Consider the following 16,150-nt stretch of genomic DNA (forward strand, 5'->3'; position numbering starts at 1 on the left):
GTACCTCTATCAATCCAGGGTCTTTGGCCCAGATTGCCCCGGATGCAACTTCCTTCCTTCTTGTCTGGGGCTCTCTCCACACCTTTCTTGACACATGCAGGTGCCTGGAATCACTTTCCTGCTCCCAGGCCACACCGGAGACTGGAAAAGTGTAAGGCCCCTGAAGGTGCCAACTGCATGAAACCCATCACACACTCTCTCTCTCATTCCCCCCTCTCTCTGTCTCTCTCTTGGAGAGTCTGCAGAACACTCTTGGGCTTATTTTTAAATGAATTACCAAAAAATTTTAATAAGTAGCTTTATTATTCGGTTGTAATTTCCAACATGGTAAATATCAATAGACATAACCCATATAAACAAAAGCTCTTCAGAAATCTCAATAAATGTTAACACTATAGAGATGGTCAACATGTTTGAGGGCCACTGGTTTGGCCAAGAGGTATTTTTTGAACATCTACTGTATGCCAGATAGTGGAGACTTTATACCCACAGCTGGTGTATAAAGAAGGAAAGTCAGAGTCTTTGTCCTTAAGCAGCTCAGATGGAGAGGAAGAAGTGTGGAATTACATAGGTAGTCACTGCAGATTTATTCATCTGAACACTGAAATGAGGGTGACTGTGGAAACACGGCAGGTGCAGCCTTCAACTCCAGTGATGTGTCACTGTCTCTCCGAGACCACCCCTGACTCCCTGAGTGCAATAGAAAAGGGGAAGGCAAAATCACACAGGGCCACAAGGCAGGAAAAGACAGTCCAGGCTGAGAGCATTACATACTCACATACCCGGAGGCCAGAGAGAACAGCTCTGCTCCAGGGGTGTTTAACATGGCTCATGTGCAGACCACACAGAATTAGTGAACAGGGAAGCTGGATGCCTAAAATAACAGCGAATAAATACGTGTTGCAAAATCTCTCCATGTTTTCCTATGAGCAGATGATAGTAGTTAACTTCTCCTTGGCACGGAGGAAACGGGCACTGATGACTCAGCAGAGGTGACTCATCGAAAGAGAAGCAGCGCCACAAGATCTTTGTCAGGCTCTCCAAATAAAATCTGCATGATGTCTCACCTTGCAAAGTCAGTTGTGCTCCATGGTGAGTAGTTTTTGTACTTTTATATTCAAACAAACACATATATCATGGCCTAGAACACACAACGCATGTGAACGTCTGTGACACAGCATAAAACTTAACGACACTTTCTGTTTGCAGCGGACTGCTTTGGGACCCATGGCACATTTACAATATTCAGTTATTACTAGGAATTGGGTGGAGAAGTTGGCCTAGCACAATTGGAATGCCAGCCAATCATTTGTCCTCTACAAACGCCCATCGAGCCCTTTAAATGATGATACCCTTGGAAGGGTCCTTGTAGCTTCTCACCCTTCCATGTCCTTCTTCCATTAGTCTCTCAAGTTTTCTTTTTTCAATTTTTTTTTTTTAATTTTATTTGGCAGAGATAGAGACAGCCAGCGAGAGAGAGAACACAAGCAGGGGTAGTGGGAGAGGAAGAAGCAGGCTCATAGCGGAGGAGCCTGATGTGGGGCTCGATCCCGTAACGCCGGGATCACGCCCTGAGCCGAAGGCAGACGTTTAACCGCTGTGCCACCCAGGCGCCCCTCTTTTTTCAATTTTTTTTAAAGATTTTATTTTCAGGTAATCTCTATGCCCAACATGGGGCTCGAACCCACAACCCAAGATCAAGAGTCTCATGCTCCACTGACTGAGCCAGCCAGGCGCTGTGACCCACGTTTATTTCTATTTAGGCGTCGGTTGTGTTTTGCGTGGTAGGCAGCTTCTGAGATGGCTCCCGGTGATCCCTTCCTCTTGGTATTCACAGCCTGCTGGAATCCCTTCCCCTTGAGTGTGGGCTACACCTAGTAACTTCCTTCTAACAAATAGAACATGGCCGAAAAGATGGCTGCTACTTTGAACATTCAGCTACAAAAGGCTATGCGCTCTCCCCTACCCTCATCCTCTCCAGCCCTCTCACCTGTTCACCCTGGTGAAGCTTGGAGTCATGTCTTGTGAGCTTCCCCACGGACAGGCTTGCCTGGCCAGGAGCTCGGGGCAGCCTCCAGCCAATAGCCACTGGGAAACTGAGGCGCTCAGTGCAGCAGCCCACAAAATACCTGAAGATTGCCAACAACCACATGGAAATCCTTCCCCAGCCGAGTTTTGAAATGGCAGCAGCCCAGATGATCTCTTGACGACAGTCACTGACAGACCTTGAGCCAGAGGACCAGCTAAGTCACGCCGGATTCCTGACCCATGGTAACTAGAAGATAAAAAGTGTTGTTTTTAAGTCACTATATTTTGGGGTCACTTCTTACGTGGCAATAATAACTAATATATTTTCTTTTGTTTATTATAAATTGATAAAATTTAATAAAAGAGGAAAAACTTCTGTGTCTCGCTGGGCTGAGAGCATTCCAGAGAATGCAGAGATCAGGACTGGGAAATCCATTTGTCAGAAAATAATGTTCACATCCATTGCCTTCCTCCCAGGCACGCTAAGAAATTTCATTTTTGACAAGTGCTGTCCAATTACCCCCTACTTCTGTAATTACACAAAGCCGACGAAGCTGTATGTTTAAGTGCCTCCAATCCAAGGGCTGCTACTATCCACTTGAATTCTCTAATCTTCCTTCTTTTGCCTTCAAAAATTCAATAAACACGCGACCACTTGTCAAAACAGACATTCTCCCCCATGGCGAGAAAGGCTCTGCACTCAAAGGAGATTTGTATGTCTTTGTTTTTCCTATTCAACTTCCTATCCTTCTTCTGATGTTTACTCTTCCTGTCAGTGCCCCGCATCTAGAGTATGGACTAATTGAATAGTGTTTGCATTACACCTCTGCTTTCCCCAATAGGGCTCCCAAACTCAGGCTGGATCTGGGAATAACAGGCAAGCTGGAGGACAGCTTGGTGACAGCAGACATTGGATTCAAAATTCAATGGTGCGTGGGATTAGCCTGCGAGCCTTGCTTCCAACCAACGCAGGCCCCAGGACTGTCCTTAGGGGCTGGGTTAGCCCAAGTCCTTTGAGAATCAGACTCCAACAGGAGATTAAATATCTGAGGATTTGGTAAGGGATTCATCTGGGAGAGAAAACAGGGAAGGAGGCAGAAAAGGCTGGGAGAGCCACCAGACTATGATGTGAGTCTGGTCCTGAGTGAAGGAAAGAGGGAGGGAAGGTTGGGCGGAAGTGTCTGAGACCACCCCACAGTCCAAGGAGGATTCTCCAAAGCTGTCAGGGAGTCTCCAAGCCCAAGTCAGCTGTCAGAGGAGCGCTGGATCTCCCAGGACCAGGTCTGACTCAGTATCCCCGCCGTGCAGGTCGCTGGCTGGGAGTAGGACGTGTGGCATCCGCATACTCATAGCAGTGGATTTCAGGAGCCGGAGCCCTCGGTCACTTTCACCCTGTGTGGCTAAGAGGTGTGCAAGGAGCACTCTCGTGGCCCCCACAGGGGCACATGACAACGAAAATTCTGAAAGTGGTGGGGTGGGGACATTATTCTGGAATGGTAGCACCTCTCTAACAGGTAACCCTCATAGCTTTTCTTCTTTGTCTTTATTGACAAAATACGATCTTTACGCTGTCACCAAAGGGGCAGAACCATGGCACGTTTCATGACTTAGGTAGCTCCTTTTCTGTATTGGCACACTTCCGACTTGTTCATTCATTCATTTCTTCTTTTATGCCTTCAGCAATACTTTTGAGAGTCTGTTCAGGTCACGTGAGAATCAATGCTAAACAAGTCATCTGTGGAAATATCTTGTTTTGGAGCAGAGAGACGACAAAAGTGGGAACCAAAAAATGAAGACAAAAATTTCCGATTATAATAATACTTGAGGGAAAATAAAACAGAATGATGAGAGAAAGAATGACTTTGGGGCAAGGGGGAGGAAAACCTATTATGTTCCATCATGCTTTCTGTTCCTTTCTTTTCTTGTCCCTCGGACCTATTTTGGAACATTGAGGTGGGGCATCGAAACTGCCTTCAGTTTGTTTTCCTCCCCAGTATAAACACTGGCTTGGACTATTCACTCCAACTTCCGCCTTCCCCTACCAATGTTATTGCTGGCAAGTCACCTTCCTGAAATGCTGTGCGCTTCCCCGTGCCTCCCTCTATCCACAGGGGATAGGGCTGGTCCAGCAGTGACGAAGACACATTTCTTCTGGGTTAGTAACTCCTCTTGATTTGTTTTGGACTATCCCGGTTTTTCCCTTCACGAAATAAAATCCCAAACAAACAAGGGTCAAACCAGCCACGTGAGAGAAAATCCCACCAGGCCACACTCCGTGTGGGAACACCAGCCCCTCCCCTAATTCATCACAGAGGTTAAGCATCAGCCACACAACCAGCTGAGGAGGAAGCATGTGGGGGCCAGAGGACTGGGGTGGCTGTCAGAAGACCTGCGTGTTGCCCCAGACCTACCACGAACGCAACCTCAATAAAGCCCTTCCTCTCTGATTCCTGGCACATCAGTACATGATACACATTGCTGAATCAAGAGAACAGGATCTTAAACTATCACTTTCTGTATCAGCTAGAGTATAGATTAAGGGGCTGTAACAGAAACCCCAAAATATAGTGACTTAAGCAACAGAGGGATTCGTGTCTCTTTGATACAACAGAAGAGCCGTGAGAAGGGGAGACTGGCACCTCTACTCTACGGGGTTAACCTGGGGCCCAGATTCCTTCTACTTTCGTCCTCTGGACCCTCTCAGGGTGATGCTGCACGGTTGGTATAGCACATCTGGACGCCTGCCAGAGGGACGCGGGGAAGAGAGTGGAAAGACGCCATTTCCTCTTCGGGGAGTGACATGGAAGTCACGCACTTCTGCTCCCATTCCGTCACCAAGACTCTGACCACATGGCCATGACGAACTTCCAGGGAGGCTGAGAAATGTGGGCTTCCACTGACCTGAGAGCACCCGTAGAGTGGAGGCGCTGGCAGGGGAGGGGGGGGTGTCTTTTACTAAATGGGGAAAAGAAGAGGACAGACAGGCTTGGACATTTTGGCGATGTCTGTCGTGTCTGTGACTAGATCCCACGCTCGTGTTAGGATTCTGCTAAGGGATGGACGTTACTGGCGTGCTAGCTCTTCAACTTAGTTTGCTTTTCTAACCCCAGAATTTTTCACTGGCCTAAACCTAATGACTTTGAACATGTGTGTTTTAATACAGGGTTGATGGCTCCCATAGACCCCAGGAGAGTCTTAAAAATTTTTATGAGGATTTTTTTTTAATCGGGGTTTTCCTTTTGATCATGGTCTTAAAATTGAATGTTACCATCTTGTGTTATCATTCTAATGAATCCATGTAATCAAATCATGCCGTGGGAGCTCAACGGCCTTCTTTGTTCCAGTGGTGCAGATGTCGACTTAGCACAGAAAGGCTGGGTTTGCCCCAAATTAAGGCCAAATAAATGAATAGTATACTCCACAAGGGGAGTTTCGAGAGCAGTCCAAATAGAAATGATGGCAAAATGGGTCATCGCATGGCATCCGGTAGGATACGCATGAACCAATGAGGCAGCCGTCAATATCATGTTCTCACTTGAGAGGTAATTTGGTTTCAGCAAAATAACATCATCCTTCCCATTAAATTAATGTTGTTAAATAGAACCACATTGGCTTTTTAGTTTTGTCTGAATTTAACTTGTATTGAATTGAATTACAGTTGACCCCTGAACAACCCGGGTTTGAACTGTGTGTATCTACTTATATGTGATGTGTGTGTGTGTGTGCGTGTGCCTATATATATATGCACACGCGCACACACACACACACACATATAAGTAGATACACATACAGTACAATACCGTAAATGTATTTTCTCTTTCTTGTGATTTTCTTAATAACATTTTCTTTTCTCTAGCTTACTTTATTGTAAGATGAGAGTACATTATGCATATAACATACAAAATATGTGTTAAGCTGTTATCAGTAAGGTTTCTGATCAATAGCAGGCTATTAGTAGTTAAGTTTGGGGGGAGTCAAAAGTTATATATGGGGGTGCCTGGGTGGCTTCGCTGGTTAAGCCACTGCCTTCAGCTCGGGTCATGATGCCGGGGTCCTGGGATTGAGCCCTGCTTCTCCCTCTCCCTCTGCCATTCCCCTGCTCGTGCTCTCCTGTTCTCTGTCAAATAAATAAATAAAACCTAGGGAAAGAAAAGTTATACATGGATTTTCAACTGCATGGGAGGTCAGTGCCCCTAACCCCCACATTGTTCAAGGGTCAACTGTATACTGAACACAATTTAATTTGCTTGAATTTAACTTGGCTTTGGTTTTATACAGATATCAGAGTTATGACAAGGTTGAATGCAGCATGATAATCAAACAATCATAGTGTGCACGGGGAGGGAAGTGGAAATTGTTTTCTTCTTTCAAAGGGACCTACACGTTACAAAAGTTTAAAGGGCAGAGGGGTGCCTGGGTGGCTCAGTTGGTTAAGTGTCCAACTCTTGATTTCAACTCGGTCATGATCTCAGGGTCATGAGATTTAGCCCCCTGGGGGGCTCTCCGCTCAGCTGGGAGTCTGCTTCTCTCTCTCCCCCTCTCCCCGTGCCCCACAACTCACACACGCAGACACACTCGCACACTCTAACAAATCATAAATCTTTAAAAAATTAGAAAAAAAAAAGAGCAGAGTTATCATGAATAGTTCTAAAGGATTATGATAAGTGATCCTTCCTCAGAGTGATTCTCTCCCCTAGACTATGATTCTAGCAGATCCTAAAACATTTCTACCCTGGTGACACTTTAGATCTTGTCCTAGCTCACAGCTCAACCTCGATGGCTCTGTTGTCACAACCTTCAGAAGAATAAACATGGAATTTTCTAGTGTTTGCAGCAGTTCCTAAACCAAAGAAATTTTGCCCGAGAGGGCGGGTAGGTTACCCTCCACCTGCTGCCGAGTTCCTGCTGGGGTGGTTGATTTCTGCTCCCTGAAAGGACGAGGAAGTGAAAAGTTCCTTTCTTTGCCTCCTGTCTCGCCCGTGACTGCAGCTTTGAGGGTAACTATATGACAAAGGCAATAAACATCCCAACCCCCTGAGGCACTGGAGTGGAAAATGACATGTATAGGGGCTGGGTAGTGGCGCATGCATCAGTCTATCTGGTGCTTGGAGATCCTTTGGGATGAGAGGTGCTATATAACTGTAAGTTATGGAGACGCTTAATCAACTATTCTCCCACCGACTTGTGTTCTGTCCGTGATTTACTGGCACCTCTGTTTACCTACAGGATAATGGTCCTGGTGGAAGAGAGTATGAAGAAATAAATGACTCGGTGGGTGATTAATTGTCCTGGCGCAGCACAGAGTCCAGTACCAAGATCATTATTTCTATTGTATGACAAGAAAGAAAGAAGGAACTGTGAAGCAGTGTGCATAAATAACAGGAGAAAGATTTCCTCACTGCTCGGGAAAGTTCTACTATCCCATTCTTTTCAGACTACTACCTGAAGGGGCCTATGCCCCAGTCTGAATTCTCACCTCTTTCCCAAGCCTTTGGAAGTGATCTTCGCTAACTCCTTTAGAAGGGAGCTAGGGACATTTGGGCCAATGGTTTCTCTCCCATTCACTGCCAAGCACAAGGAGAGCATGGCCCTGCAACTTTGCCCTTTCTGGAGCTTGACAATACAGACTGTCTCTTAGGGGGCAGCTCTGCACTCGGAGAAGAAGAGGCAGTGGGGAGGATGATGAATTTGGATCGAATTAACACTATGAGCAAAGACGGTGCAATCGGCAGGAAAGTGCAGGGCACACCGGGCCAACCGCTTTGGGCATCTTAATTAATGAAACGGAGCATTCAACCCTGTTGTGCAAAAGCCCGCTACATATTAGAAACATTTCACTTAGAAGTCTTAAAAAAAAAAAAACACACCAGTGCTGGGTCTTACCCTTGACCCATGAAAGCAGAACCTCTGGGAGGAAAGCCTGGCACCGAACCTTTGTAAACCACTGATCTCATGGAGACAGGATTCCTGAGCCTCGGAGGTAACTGTTTGGGAGCCTTGGGGCACTGATTTCATTAGGGAGTCCCTCATTAGCCTAAAGAGAACATCCCGGAAGAGCCACGCACAAGCTGCTGGAGGACTGTTTCAGCTCCAACGTTACTGCTTCCAATTGGGGAAAATAAATCACGGAAGAAGGACAGTGCCTCATTTTAACTAGTCTGGGTTTTAATAGCCCATCAGCTCTGGTTTAAATGCTTTTTGATAGCACTGCACAATTGACCTTAAGCAAAGCACTTGGATTCAACCTTGACATTTACCATAATTAAACAAAGAAGATTTTTCTCATTAAATATTATTTTTGTTTCTTGGACCATGAACTGAATTGTAAATGAGATTCTGTTTCAGTCAATGCGATGGCATGACCCTCGGTCCCCCATGGCCGTTAGCAGCTACAAGCCCCCATGTGCCCGCAGCTGAAGGCACGAGGGAGGCCGGCATTTCCCGTGGGCTCTCTTGGCTTCTGTCAGCTACTGGCAAATGTCACAGAGGCCAGCATCTTCCAAAGGGAGGATGGGTAGGGTGGCAGGGAAAGGGTAGACAGCTCCCACCCGCCGCCCAATTCTCATAGATATGATCTTTAACTTCCTGGAATCCTCACTCACAGAGACAGGAAAGTGGATTGCTTCTGGCAATATCGGCCAGGTTTATGATGAAAACCTCTGCTCCCTCCTCACTCTCATCAGGGAGACTCTGGCGCCTATTTTGTGAAGAATTATTTCAATTCCCTGCCATGAGTGATTGGACCAGAAGTGGGTAGCATAAGTTGGATCCATCCCAAGTTGGGTTCACCAAAGTTCTCCCAGGAATTCAGAATGGAAGCAAGAAAAGGGGAGTATGATTTTGTTTGGATAACTGGACTTCTTATGATGGACATGTCCCAGTTGTCACACAGGTCAAGAAACAGAGGAAGCAAGACTCCAGGGAATAAGAATGGAACAGAGGAGATCAGAAGCAAGAGACCCAAGAAGAGTCTGGCTTGTGGTCTGGTCCCTGATCCTAGACCTCTCCCAAGGCCCCATTTTGTTCCTGTCTTTGGCTTCAAAAGACACTCCCGTGTCTTTATAATAGAGCAGGTGGAGAAATATCCCTACCCCTTCCTTAACCTCATTCTCCTTCCCTCTTTTCTTAATATGGTGTCCAGGAGTCAAGTCAGCCACTTAAAACTGAAATCTGATGTAATCCCTAACTCTCTGGAAACTTCACCTACTGAGAAGGGATTTTGGTAACATCTTCCCAGCTCATGATGAAACCCATTAACTCCCTTGCGATGGTTAATTCAACTTGGGTTGGGCCCGGATATTTGGTTAAACATTATTCCAGATGTTCCTGTGAAGGTGTTTTTTGGGTGAAATTAACATTTAAATCGGTGGACTTTGGTAAATCAGATTACCCTTCACAATGCAGGTGGGCCTTATCCAATCAGTTGAAGGTCTTAATAGAGCAAAGACTGGCCGCCCCAAGCAGAAAGGAATTCTGCCAGAAGACCACCTTTGGACTCAAACTGCAACTCTTCCCTGGGCCTCCAGCTTGCTGGGCTACCCATCAGATTTTTGGACTCACCAAGGCTCCACATTCATGTAAGCCAATTCTTTAAAATCAACCAATCAATCTCTCTCTCTCCTCCCTCCTTCCCTTCATTCATTCATTCATCCACACATCCTAATTCCTTTTGCTTCTGTATCTTCTGGAAAACCCTGATCAAAACATCCCTCCTCATCCATAGAAGTGGGCCTCTGGCTATTATTATTACTAGTTCCTCCCATATTTATTTGCAATGTCTTAGCATTGATATTAACTGGTGGATAGGGAGGTGGTGTGGCAAAGGAGGATGGACACTGGATCTAATTCAACAAATTAGTGGTGTAATCTTGGGCAAGTCACTTCACCTCCTCGGGGCTCCTCCTAGGTTACGGTAGAAGATTCCTGAGGGTCTTCCAAGTTTCAAAATCCACAAAGGTACCATAACCTCTCAATAAAGGGTGAGCGACTACCTATTCGTGGAACCTATTAGAGTCACGACCAAGTCTTAGAACACACAATTTTAGGTGGCAATCTTGCTTTTTGCCTGTATTTCCCCCTTTTGGGAATCTCATTTCTTTCCCTGTAATCTTTCTGCCATTTTGGACCTGAAGAGGGAGAGAAAAAAGTCAGATAAAAGGGAGGAAGAATGACATGGAGACGGTTTCAGCTAGATAGGAAGGAAGACTAGAAGGTCCTTCCAGGAGAGGGAGGAGCTGAGAAGAGGGGTAAAGAGAGAAGGACAGGCAAGTGAGATCTGGAGCCTTGACTCCCCACCCCATCCAAGTCTAAAGCTCCAGGCTGACATGGGTATGAGTGCTCACTGGAACATCCAGGCAGGTTTGGAGATATCTAGAAAGGTGATGGCTGGGGCTCTGCTTCACCAAGTACTGCCTGGGAGAGTCACAAGCCTGTAAGGGAAACCTACATTTCCAAGGGATGCTGTGTGTTTCGAGGAGTGGGTACCACCAGGCAGCATGGGCGGAAGTGGGTGCCTGTATAGACAGCGCCTGGGACAGCCCTGTATCCACCCCTACACCAAGTCTCCCTTGGCTTCGGCAGAGCCCAAAGAAGATCTGGAGAGTTCTCCAGAGCCTGTGAAAGGGTTAGTAAAGGTAGTTAACAGTTAAGATCTGAGAAGCTTGCCTGCAAGGACTTGCTAAGGCACAAGAAGGGCAAAGCTGCAGCAGAGGCTACCAGGAGGTCTGACCATGACCAGGGGCCTGAAGGAAGACATGACCGAGTCTCAGAGAACCAGCAGAGCCAGCAAACTCCCAGGTGCGCCCCAGACAGCAGAGGAAGACAGCTGAGCGTACACTCTGGGGACTGCAAGGCAATCCGCCAGGCATACCAGGCCTCGCACTCCTGCAGGGACACTGGGAGGCCTGAAGCAGAGGCCCCGAGACCAGTGGCCCAGAAGACCACACACAGACAAGGGACTCCTCCCCTCACCTCGACCCTCTACCTCAGATGCCATCTTGGAAAAGAGCAGAGACCCAACTTCTTGAAAAGTCAAAAACAGACCTGATGGGAAACAGAACTTCAGAATATTTGTACCCAACAACTGGAACTGGAAGAGCCTGAAATGTCTTTCATGGACATGTTGGTGCATTTATTTTCATTGGTGGCTTTTTTTCCCCTACTCTTACAAGGGTGTCGGAGTAGAGGGAGATCAGTGACTAAAATAAAGGATGCTTCTGCCTGGTTTTGCATACCTGAGCTCTAGTGCCTACAGTCTGGCCCCGCTACAGCTGTAAGAGAGGATGGGGACGAGACACGTCTTTCTTGCCTCCATGTCTTGGAAGGAGAAGTATCCACGTCCCCGCTCTCCTCTCATCACCACCACTGCATTGGGAGAGAGAAAGTAAGGAACAGTCCCAAGGACACCAGTCACTTTAGCATGAGACTCACTGTCCCCGAGGAGCCATCGTAATGATAACACAGCAGCCAGAAACACGAGGGCTGGTATTTAGAAAGATGGTTTGAATCTCTCCCTCTGCCAACCCCAGCAGGTTGCAGAAAGCTCGGAGAGAGGCACCAGGAATGCGGTTTGTGGGTGAAGGAGCTGAGCCACGACGTGGTCTTTCCCAACTGTTGAGAGACCAGCTGAGGGGCTCAACCAGGAGGGTGTGCCCTTGCTCCCTTACCTGTTACACTAGAACGTCCCAAGAGCTGTTCGAGCTGAGGTTTTTAAAGAGAAACCAGCCTTGCCAAGACAAGAAGAAAGACCGGAGAGCTGCCAGCGGGAGCTCACGCTGTGTCTGTGTGATGGGTGTATGCCGCTCCGGAGCAGGCTGGAGAGCTGACTGTCCAAGCGCGGCTCAGCTCTGCTCACTCCGTGGTCAGCTTATCCTACACCAACCTCTCATCCCCTCAGCCCCGCCACACTGGTCCATGGCTTTTCAGACCACACCCACTCGGTCCTTGAGCATTCTCTCCAAGTGATGTGTTAGTTCTAATACTGTCTCTGGCTATGTACTTGCTAAAAATGCAATCCCTAAAACCTGGTTGCTTTTTCAACCACATCTCTACCACCCTAGCTATTTCCTTTCTTCCTAGCTACTGCACAGATCCATGCCACAGCTTGAATCACAGCTCCTCCCATCACTTCTGCAAATTTGGTTTACATATGGCGATCACTATTGCACACCTGCAATGTGCTAGGCACAGTAGCAGACATTTTAAATGCATTTCATTTCATCCTTACAACAGTTATGTGAATCGAGTATTATGAGCCCCATTTTACAGAAGAAATAGAGGTGGAGAAAGGTGAAACTGCCTTCCCAAGGTTGCAAAGGGAGTAATTTGCAAATCCATGATTTAAAAAACGCAGGTCTATCTTTAATCAGAGCATGTGCTCATTCCGCTATGGTGCACGGCTTCCGTATGTCTGCTCGAACCACAGGTTGCCCGTGGCCACACACCAGTGCCTTTCCTCCCTCCTGCTGCTGCTGCTGGAGAATGAGAGCCTCTCTATCATTCCGACTTGTCACTATCATTGTTGTGCGAAGGGAATGACTTCCGGATTAAGTGCTAACTGGATAAATTTCACCCACCCCTTGGAGACTCCTCGTTTCTTGTATCCTGTTATCAACTGCATCAAAACAATCGGGTGAGTGTGTCTGTGTCTGTGTCTATTCAACATACGCTCCTTTGGGCTGTCTATGAAATAGATGAACTAGATGTTTGAACGTTTCTATGACAGTGCGTAGCACACTCCACTGCTGTCCCAGGAGACCTGTCCAGATATCAGCTATCATGCAAAAATGACTTCACCAGACTGTAAATGCTAAGCCAGCAAATGCTTTCCAGAATTCTGTCAGTATTTTTTAAACATCTGAATTGTCAGACATTTTACAGTTGGTTCACGAGGATGATGAAAGCCTTTGTCTTGCTCACCCCACTTCCTCGTTGATACTGGTAGCTGAACCTTCTCTTTTAGAACAAGGCCCTGGTTTTGTCCTTACTGAATGTCCCCCTGTCGTCACTGGTTATGGCTCTAGCTCCTTCAGGTCACCACTGCTAAGTTCCTGAGGTATTCATGAATCTCCGGGTTCTGAAATTGAGAAATACACAAAGGCGTCAGAAAGAGGTCCTAGTAACAGGTGTATGGCCACCCGGCCTGGTGCGTGGGGACTGACCGTGAGGCCTGAATGAGTTTTGCACTCCTTCCTCTCTGAATTACACTGAGATGTCTCTTCAACAGTCACAGCAGCTGGACGACCGCAGGCCTCTCCCCTCCAGGGCAGAGCCGGCCCCTGTGGGCTTACCACATGGAAGAGGCCAGAGCAGAAGGATGTATGCCAGCTTCAGGCCATCAAGCCTGAGAAAGGCAGCCACAGAGAGTGTGGAAGTTTGAAAACTCTGGCTGCAGGTTCCTCCCATCCCTGCATGCACATGCCCTTGCAATATGAGGTCACCCCTGCTCCCCTCAAGAAATAGACTTTATTTCTCAACTCTCTTTTGAATCTGAGCTGCCCTCGTGACTCACTTCGGCCAATGGAAAGTAGTAGAATGACATTATGCATCTTCTGAGCCCAGACCGAAAGGGACCTCTGCATTCTCCGTCTTGGAACCCAGCTGCCCAGTGAGGAAGCCTCAGCTAGCTTTCGCCAAGGTTGAAAACCAGCGCACCCCAACTGTAACCAGGAGCAGCCAACACCCAATCAACAGGCCAACTGACCACAAGCACATGAGCGAACCCCGTAACACCGCAGAGAACAGTGAATGGTAACTTCAACTGAGTCCTGCCCCAATTGCCAGCCCCCCCAATCCTGAGCAAATAAACTTAGGCACGAACAGAGACATGCTCGGTAATTACTAATTCAGCCTCACCGATCAGATAAGGCTCTCTGGTACAAGAGTAGTGTGGTTCTACTATGGTTTTCTATGGAAACATGTTGGTTGGGGTAATTTCCCACCACAAGTGATGAATCCTGCTCCTACCATGTATGCTGAAGCCCTCCAGAAACACATGGAGGGTACTCTTTAAACACCGACCTTCACTCAAGGAGCAAATGAAAAGTAGGATATTGGCTTCCTATTGCTGTTATAGCCAATTAACACAAACTTGGCTTAGAACGGCACAGATGTATTAGCCTGCATTTCTGGAGGTCTGAAGTCTGAAACGGATCTCACTAGTCTAAAATCAAGGTATCAGCAGGGCTTCATTCCTTCTGGATACTCGCGGAAGATTCTTTTCCCTGTGTTTTCCAGCTACTAGAGGCTGCCCACATCTCTTGGTTTATGATCCCCCTGCATCTTCAAAGCCAACAGTGGCCAGTTGAATTTTTCCCAATGACTGACTCTTTGACCTCCCTGCACCACACTGAATGATGCTTTTGATTATATTGGACTCACCAGGATAACCCAGGAGACTCTCTCTATTTAAAAATCACATGAGGAGCAACCTTGATTTCCCTTTGCCATGTAACAAACATATTCACAGGTTCCAGGGACTTGGACTTAGCCATCCTTATGGTGTGGGGGTGGGGGTGGCATGATTGCATCTAGCACAAATAACAATCCCAGAGCAGCATTCTTACGCTCCTCAGTAAGGATTAACCCTCAGTTCTCTGCTTGCACTTCTCCTACCAGTTTCAAAGTACCCTAAAAGTAGGGTGAATAAGAAGCCATATTTTTATGACATCTTAGAGTTGATCATGTAAGACAGAAATGGAACCTTGTTGAAAACAAAATACATTTTATCTCTTGCTTCACTCTAATAGTCCTGTGAAGGCCAAGTTGACAAATGGCCCAGCTTCCCTCTCAATCATGTTGCCAATAACAACATTGAAATGGTGCTTGGGGCCTTCAGGCTGGACCCCGTCAACAAGACTAGCCTCACGGAGTAAGAGGCAATCTGTCTCGGTCTGTCAGATGCTACAAGATTTCTGATGGCAGTGATGGTGAGAACACTCTCCTCCGCCTGTTTCCATCAGTCTGTGAGTGGTAGGAGAGAAGTAACACAGTAGGCTCCCCTGCCAGAAGCCAGAGAAGGAGCTGGAGGCATTAAAGAGTACAGAACTCTCCTGCCCGCTCGGCCATTTCCTTCTTGTAACGGAATGCTGGAAGGATGATTACGCAGAGCATATCTGTAACAGGCAGGTGTGTGGACTCATTTCGTCCGCTGAATGGTACAAGATGCTAAAGGTCGTCTGTGCGACTGTGATGGGCATGCGTTCATCCATGCCCCGTAAATAAGGGAAGTGAGAGAGGAAGTATCATGTCCGACCTTTAGAGGAGCATGTGCAAAGGGAGACTACGGGCCATTCGTGCTAGCACTGCTCTTGAGTGTGTGTGTGTGTTTGGGGAGGATAGTTGAGTGCAAATGCGCAAGAGACCAGCAGCAGACCCGAGAACAAGTGTCTCAACATGTCAATCAGGATAATTGGACAGGGACTATGGAAAAGAAGTCAATGCCAAGGCAGGATGTCAGAGGGAATCAGAGAAGAGAGCGTGAGACCCAGCTATACCCCACCCTTGCCAGACGCGAGTGAAGACCTTGCGCAAGCTATTTTACTTGGTCTTCTCATCTACGAAGTGAGGATGACAAGAAATACTTGCTTCAGAGCATCCTGTGGGGGACTGTTACACCGCACGCCCGCAATGAATGCCCTCTCCCAGCATCCATGCCTGGCCTATCTCCCTCCCCCACTCATGCTAGACTTCGCCATGTGATTTGCTTTGACCAATGGGACAGCATCAGCCTACAGAGGCTGATGCGCATTTGCACACAGGGGCGTGCCCTCTTGGAAGACGGCCACCACCATCCAAGAAACCTAGCATATCTTGCTGGGAAGGCCACGTGCAGGAAAACCGAGATCTCCCACTGGCAGCCCCAGCTCATCGCCATACGTGTTGTGACCACCAGAAAGTCACCATCTGGGACCATTTCACCCTAGTTGAGCCAGTGGGCAGAGGACTGCAGTGCCGCAAGTGACCCCAAACAAAACCAAAGAATAACTGCCCCCCTCCCCAAATTGCAGAACACTCATCACATTTGCAGGGATGATCCTTTGTCTATTGCACCGTTCAGCGGACGAGATGAGCCCACGTGCTTACCTGGTACACATGCCCTCTTTTTAATCACCCCTTTAGCATT

At 47.4% G+C, this 16,150-nt stretch overlaps 1 long non-coding RNA gene across 2 annotated transcripts in view; it reads right to left on the reverse strand.

The window, feature by feature from the left end:
- Nucleotides 1-209: 209 nt before the first annotated feature.
- LOC103659314 overlaps nucleotides 210-16,150 on the reverse strand; it is a 35,421-nt gene continuing 19,480 nt past the window's right edge. The window contains exon 3 of one of the 2 annotated variants that reach the window (XR_005837088.1): nucleotides 210-690. This is a non-coding gene — a long non-coding RNA (uncharacterized LOC103659314). Of the gene's footprint in view, nucleotides 691-1,672; nucleotides 2,276-16,150 lie in introns of those variants that run through there. The other variant, XR_567457.2, reaches the window with a different exon arrangement.

Source organism: Ursus maritimus, unplaced genomic scaffold, assembly GCF_017311325.1.
Source record: "Ursus maritimus isolate PB19 unplaced genomic scaffold, ASM1731132v1 scaffold_23, whole genome shotgun sequence".
Taxonomy (NCBI): domain Eukaryota; kingdom Metazoa; phylum Chordata; class Mammalia; order Carnivora; family Ursidae; genus Ursus; species Ursus maritimus.